The sequence below is a fragment of the Phyllobates terribilis genome, unplaced genomic scaffold (assembly GCF_046119375.1).
Source record: "Phyllobates terribilis strain yellow unplaced genomic scaffold, ASM4611937v1 Scaffold_13__5_contigs__length_258822181, whole genome shotgun sequence".
In the NCBI taxonomy this organism is placed as follows: domain Eukaryota; kingdom Metazoa; phylum Chordata; class Amphibia; order Anura; family Dendrobatidae; genus Phyllobates; species Phyllobates terribilis.
Window position 1 is genome coordinate 33,014,533 of NW_027362773.1, and position 8,121 is coordinate 33,022,653.

Genomic DNA, 8,121 nt, shown 5'->3' on the forward strand with positions numbered 1-8,121 from the left:
CTATTGCATCTAGGAATCAAAGTTCACATTTGTTCTATTAACTCCCGAATACGTGTTAATAGTTTTCGCAAGTGTAACATTGACTATCCTGAAGGAAAAAATTGGACCTTTTGGTCTCTACCTCAATGCTCAAAAGAATGAAGTTGTGCCTAGCTGATGCTCTAACTCAGGTTGTGTGATTGTACAGTTATCACTAAATTAGAAACAGTTTCTGAAAGTGAATTTCTTAGAAAATATTAACTGTTACTAAAATGAACATACTAGGGTAATTAAAAGTCGTTTATAGATACAAGTTTTTTTTGTTTAACTTCCGCTAGGCCAAAATAACAATCTAACATGTTATTCAACCTCCCCAAGTTTGTCGCTGCCTCTTTGCCCTTTGCCAATCTTTGTTGACCAGCTGCAGCTGTGATGTTTTGACTGCTGCATACAAGACCATTGCTGACAGTTAATGGGCTTAGCAAACCTGCCAATGTAGGCATAGTGGTGGCAGAGAGGCAGCACTGGACCTGGAGAGGGTGTGTAACAAAGGAGCTTTTTATTTGAACCTAGCGGAAACAAAGGTAAAAATAATAGCACCATGTATCAGAGAATCCAAAAAAGTGAGAAGATTGCCCACAAAAGTTAGTGTTTTTATTCCTAAGTGCATTCCCCATCTATTTGGATCCATAGCAGTTGCTCTGCATACTACAGTTAGACCCATGAAATTATTTTTAGATTACTAGTGTTTCTACACATGAAGGCTTTTTGAGGTAATGAAGTTGCTAGCAACAAACTCATTTGAGACCTTGATGATCAGGGAGGAACAATTCACATATCCACAACATACTAATGTCAGAACTCCAAATTATGAAATAAAAATTATTGTGGCAGCATTTGTTATTCAAAAAAATCCCAAAAAATGCAACGCTTTGACACACACAATGGTCTTTGCTAAGCATTGTATGGATTCACTAGCTCTGGTAGTGATTAGGCCTTAGGTAGAATTTACACAGGAAAGGCAGCTTTTGTCCAAACATGCTGTTTTTATTGCTTTCCACAGGTTGCACAGCATCAAAATGAGAAAATCATAAACATATATCCCTAGCCTTATCCAAGCACTAAATAAACAGAACAGACCCTGACTACTTCAAACACCACTTAGCTAGCACCAGTAAAGTCAAGCAAAACTGCTATAGTCTATAGCAGCCACTGAAACTTGCAGTTTGGTGCACACAGCCTGGGCAGACTCTTCTCAAAGAGATCCTGTCCTGTTTCCCTCTTCAACTTCAAGACACATCCAGTCTGGTCAGCTTTCCTGAGCCGATTGCCTTAGATGAACACCTCACCTGTTTATATGCAGAACTAGCCAGATGTACTAATCAAAGCCTGCAGAGCTAGGATCGAACCCAAGCCTACCTGGCATTGCTACACCATGCACAACTATATCATTATCCTACTTCTATATACATAATTTAAAAAGAACATTATCTACCATGGAAAAGGTCTTCTGATTTATGTTTTGAAACCATCAGTTCCAAAAACAATTATCTTGGACTCATCACTACAGAGTTTAGAGTCCCAGTAGTCTTCATATTTTTCAGCATAGGCCCTGGCAAATTGTAGGCGGGCTTTTTTTGGGAGTATTTTGTAGTAGAGTTTCCCATAGAAATTGCTGATTCTGAAAAGAAACTAAAGGTTTTCAGACAAAACTGTTTGGGTGTACTCATTTATGCTGAGCATTGTATATTTTCAGCATTTAGCAATTACCATGTCTAGGAAGTTCTAGGGCAGAGGTATTAAACTAATTTTCACCGAGGCTCACATCCACATTATGGTTGCCTTCAAAGGGCCAGATGTAATTTTAAGGGTTCATGCAGACGTCCATGCAACACAATACAAGCATGGACTGCAATGCACGTACTGATCAGAGGTTATAAGAGAACTGTCCTTTGGTAGTAGTGCTAGAAAATAGCTGTCTCTGGTTAGTAGGGTTAATGGAGCTGCCCCTGGGTAGTAAAGCTAAGAGAGCTGTCTCTTCATAGTAGGGTTAAGAGAGCTGTCCCTGGATAATAGGGATAATAGAGCTGTCCCTGTGTAGTAGAGCTAAGAGAACTGTTCCTGGGTAGTAGGGCTAAGAGAGCTTTTCCTGATTATTAGGGCTAAAAGTGCTATCCTTGGATAGCAGGGCTAACAGAGTTATTCCTGGGTGGTAGGGCTAATAGAACTATTCCTGGGTAGTAGGGCTAATAGAGCTGTCTCTGGGTAGAAGGGCTAAGAGAGCTGTTCCTGGGTAGTAATGCTAAGAGAGCTGTCCCTGGTTATTAGGGCTAAGAGTGCTGCCCTTGGATAGTAGGGCTAACAGAGTTATTCCTGGGTAGTAGGGCTAATAGAGCTGTTCCTGGGTAGTAGGGCTAAGAGAGATGTCTTTGGGTACTAGGGCTAACAGAGCTGTTCCTGGGTAGTAGGGCTAACAGAGCTGTCTCTGGGTAGAAGGGCTAAGACAGAGTCCCTGGTTAGTAGGGCTAAGAGAGGTGTGCTAGACCTCAGAGTTTAAGATAGACTGCTCCCTATTCTACGTACTGACTGCATCTGGTCTGATTCAAAGAACTGAAGTGCTGGCTTACTGCATTGACTTTTTGTGCTGGCTGACTGCGTTCACTTTTTGTGCTGGCTGATTGCATTCACTTTTTGTGCTGGCTGACTGTGTTGACTGTGTTCACTTTTTGTGCTGGCTGACTGTTTTCACTGGTTTCACTTTTTGTGCTGGCTGACTGCTTTCACTTTTTGTGCTGGCTGACTCCATTCACTGAGTTCACTTTTTTTTTTTGCTGGCTGACTACGTTCACTTAATTTCAAAGATGGCACCTGCTCCTTATGCTGGCATCACCCACTCTGTTAAGCTCAGGATGTGTCCACTCAGATTCCAAGATAGCACCAGCTCCCTGGGCAGGCTCTGTCCCCTCTGCTAAGCACTGGCTGTGTTATAGAACACAGCCAGTACTTAATAAAAGATGTGAAGCCAGCACAGCAGGCAGGTGCCATCTTAGATTTTGAGCTCCGGCACACACTTTTAAGTTTGAAGCTATGTAAGCAAAAGTAACAACATTGCCCCTGTGCTAATATCAGCAGTTTTTTGGGCTGCAAAGAACTCTGTTACTAGTGTTGCACAGGAACTCCTAGATTGGTTGATATAGGCATTAAAGCAACTGTTTTCTTGAGAAAGCATTAATGCTAGACCCAATGGACACTAATGCAAGCAAAAGCTTCTCTTAACCATAATTGAAGTGTGTACATGTCAAATCCTAAGCTTTCAGGGTCACATTTAGCAATTTTTGTCTCACAAGAGGAAACATTGCTTGGTCTAATTTGGAAATAGCTTTTATAAACACCTTGACTGAAAATCTCAGCGGTTTATCCCCATGTTAGCTCCTTGTCAAGTAGGTTCATTTTTAAAGCCATGCATTGGTTTTTAAAAATAATAAATATTTTGTGGACGGTTCAATAAGTCATTCCTGTGAAAATTCCCATCTTAACGTTGTGGTGGTGCTTTATGCTGAGGATGTGGCGTTTCTGAAAGCGAGCAAACAGCAGATACCACAACAAGGCATATCTATCTAAGGAATATTTAAGTTCTCCAACTGTGTCTGGCAAATGCTGATATGAAAAATAATACACAAGTAAATCTCAGGCAGGAGTGTGACTCACACAGCCATTATTTTACAATGTAGATAATTCTTTTTTTTTACCCTAGTTTTAAAATTATGCGGCATAATGAAAATAATTAAGTGTGAAATATTATTTTCTCTGCCTTTCATTCCAATTAATTTCAAATATTATTAAAACAAACAGAAGAAACAAAAGAGGAGAATGACAGCGTGTAGAATTCAGATGAATGGCCTTTTGTTCTCTTCTATTGTTACGGAAGATTTCTGCATAATGCACTTAAGAAAAGCAACAACAATAAAAATAACCCTAAATAATATTAATAGTCTATCAGTTTTATGAATGTCGAAATGGTAACTGGCTTATTTGTAAAAAAAAAAAAAAAAAAAAAAAGATAATGACACATTGGTTTTCTATAATCTTCTATTCATGTAGGATTATCATATAATAAAAGGAGGAGTAAAGGTGTGAACAGGGAAGAAAAAAGTATACGAGAGAACACAGAATTAAATCTATGCAACAAAAACAGAAGCATTCCCCTAAAGGGTGACCTGTAGATCGTGGATCCCATGCTATATTTAGTAATTAATCACAAATTTTGCAATATGCTGCCGTGTAATAACAACCTACAGATAAAGATTTGCATAGTGTTTATAAAGTATTATGAGAGGGATGATGTCATTTTGCAATTGGTAAAATATTTCTTGCATTAAACACAAGGTGTACAAGTTGTGTGACTATTATTTGGATAGGAGACTAGTAACGCGTCAAAGATACTAGGGAACACAGAGTTCTACATGTTGCATTGTAAGATATAATAAAAAGCAAGGTCAGAGGTGAAGACTCAAGTACAAAGGGCCACAACAAGGCGCATTATATAGAGGAGCAGCAAACAATCATAAAAATTATAATCAGTATGAGGCATACACTATAAATGTAGATACTGCAAATGTATAGATATATTACTGTGCAAAAACTGTAAATAGATGGAGATCAAGACATTGATCACAGTAATGACTACATACAGCAACCTTAAGAACAGCATATGTTAGTGAATGTCAAAAAGTGTGCCAAAATGTGCAACCCCGGCGCAGTCCCCCAAGCAAGACCACGTGAAACGTGCGTCGGGGTTACGGGCCCAGATCATGGCAGATAGTACAATGGGTAAGCATTAATATGGTTGATATTGTCACATGCAGTGCACCAATTTTTGACACTAACTAATATATGGTATTCTTATGGATCCTGTGTGGTAACTACTGTGATCAATGTCTTGATCTCTATCTATCTACAGTCTGCCCCCTCTCTACATTGTACCTTGTTGTGTCCATTTGTGCTTGAGACTTCACATCTGACATTTATCTTTATTATACCTATTTTGTTATACTGTGTATTGTTTTTTTGTCATTTAATAAATGTATACTTTTGTAATTATCACTGTGGCTTTATGACTCTATAATCTTGTATGATTTATATTAAACTTTGGAGATTCAACTTATATGTGGTTGTAAGAGGGTCAGTCAATATGTAATGCCTCCTATTTTTTTTTTTCTCCTTTTAATTGGCAAGAAATTCAAATGCAATTACATAGGTTGAAAACCACAACATTAAAGATTAATTTGTCACTTTTCAATATAATCTCCATCCATTTCCACAGTCTTGGTCCACCGTTTAACAAGGGCATGTATTCCAGCATGGTAAAAAGCATTCTTGGGACCCACCGTGCACAAATTTTGCTGTATCCCAGTTGTCCAATAATTTTCATCACACTACCTTTACTGAGGTAGATAATGCCACACAATTCATCTGCAGTCACCCGGCCGTCACCACGAATGATGTCATCGACTCGCTGAATGTTGCTTGGAGTCACTGCTGTTACTGGCCTGCCACTGAGCATTTTGTCAGCCAACGGTGATGGCCCTTCAGCTGTGTTACAGCGACGAACCCATCGTCTAACAGTACTGACATCCACTGTTGCATCACCGTGCACATTTTTCAGTCTCTCATGAATTCGAATGGGCGTTTCACTTTCTGCAAGCAAGAATTCAATCACAGAACGTTGTCTAATACGAACATCGATGTCAGCCATTTTGCAAACGGATACAGTCCTGCCTCCTGTTGGTGCAGGAAGTTGCAATTGCTGTGGATTGGAGAAGAAGGTTTGAGGAATTGTGCCAAATTCGAATATTTAACATAACTACCTAATTTAAGGAGAAAAAAAATAGGAGGCATTTCTTATTGACTGACCCTCGTATATTTTTGGGGATGTGTTTTATTTATACGACTTCTGATGTTCGGATGACTATAATACTATGTTGCATTACAAGTTTGTAACTTTAAAGGGACTCTGTCAGAAGAATTTCACCCTCCCCCCAAACTATTTATATGCACATGACACTTCCAAAGACAAGTCAAGCAATACCTTTACAATACCAGTCCGTTCCTCCATTACTGAGAAATCAGTGTTTAAATTGAATTGCAAATAAGGCTAAAGGACTATTAGTAGATCTGAAACCTCTGTCACTCCAACTCTATTACCTTTATCCCCCACTCAGTGTCACCTCCTGCTGCTTGATTGACAGCCTCTATTTTGGGTGACTTCAAGAAAAGGAGTCATCAATCGAGCAGGACGAAGCACCACTGGACAGGTAATAAAGGTAATAGAGCTGGAATGACAGAGGCTTCTGACCTACAAATAGCTCTTTAGCCTTTTTTGCAGTTGAATTCAAAGGATGATTTCTCAGCAATGGAGGAACGGACTGGCCATGTAAAGGTATTGCTGGACTTGTCTTTGAAAGAGCTAGATGTGCATATAAAAGTAGTATGGGGTGTGAAATCCTGCTGACAGATACAATTTAAAATGTTAAAACTAGTCCTGGATTTGTGTGATGGTTTTCAGCTTAGATACGTGTGCAACATGAATGACTATGGAGAACAGACATATTGGACTACTGTTAGGAACTTGCTTGAAATATAAAAAAGATACGAATTTACAAGAGTTCTTCATGAAAAAATTTGTTGTAATGACCTATTTCCAAAATCTTGGGTCTGAACATCATGGAAACAATGAAAGTACACCCATGTGTTATTCATAGCTCTGTCATGTCCATGATTAAGACCCTCTCGTCAAAATGCATTGGTTTTGCTGATTAAGTTATTCTGTTTATACTTATGTTCTTGAAATAAATTTGATTGCTGGTTATCCTTTCTTGGTTATTTTTTGACAAGCTCATGTGCCTGTTCACCTGTATGAGGACTATACTGCAAGACTGGTGAGTTGGAACCACTGTTGATGTTGCAGTGAATAAAATTCCTTTATTTCCATTGCACTTTTTTCTCATCACTCTTCAAAGGAATAACTAAAGTATTCGATTAATGGGATAGTCCAGCTTCTCAACTACATTTTCTCCAAATGTCCTAATTATTTGAAAATTAAAAATTTAATTGATTAAAACTTTTTGCCTTCTTGTTCTGTTCTATGTGTCTCTGTGGTAACAGACTACAAGCAAACTTCAAAGAGTTTGTTTCTGTAGTCACCATTCCATCTGTCCTCTACCTCTTGCATATGTTTGCTATTTAATAAGAAGTAAGGTACAGATACATGATACTTTAATAAAATCTATTTCACAACGCAACTAGTAAAATGTAGTGTTTTTGAGGTATAATTTCCAACCCTTTCTAAACCCTTTGGTGCATTTGTAACTAAACTTTCAAAAATGTTTTAGTATTTTGTAGCTCTCTTAAAATAATGTTTGATCGAAGGGTGCTTTGTTTCTGAAACCCCCTCTAATCTCTAAAAGCATCACTCCAGCATTTTTTTTTATTTCAGTGCTGGATTGGTGTTGCTAATCTAAGTTCCCTGAGCCTAGTCTTATATTTATCAGCCGCTGTCTTCAGCTCTTCCCAGCACAGCTCTGGTCTCGCCCCTCCATCTTGCAACTACAATTTCTGACTGACCGGAAGTCAGCGGTAATGGTTGCAAGCTCTCAATGTAAGTTTATGAAAGTCTCATTATGGCCTCATTCTCATGGACTTACTTTAAGTTTTGATTTCCGGATTGATCCATCAAACACTGGAGCAATTAATCAGGTAGCAAACTGCTGGAGGCCGATAGGATCAGAGCCAGGAAAAGCTGAAGATCGGGGTTGGTAAGCTCAGGGAACTTAGATTAGTAGCACCACTCCAGCACTGCAATAAAAAAATGCCGCTGGAGTGGTCCTTTAAACCAAGGATCAACCACATATATACAGGATCAACCACACATAGGTGTATCGTCTAAGTAGAAAATCTGTGGGTCTGTACTCAGTTGTGTGTATGGTTTCAGGACCTGGACTCTACCAATTAACAATACATTGAGGGACTACAACATATCAAAATATAAACTATATTTAAAAGTTTAGTTACACTTTTATGCATTTGAACATATAGATAAGTAATAGGCATCAATGGAGGTTTGCCTCTGTACTCTTTTTGTAA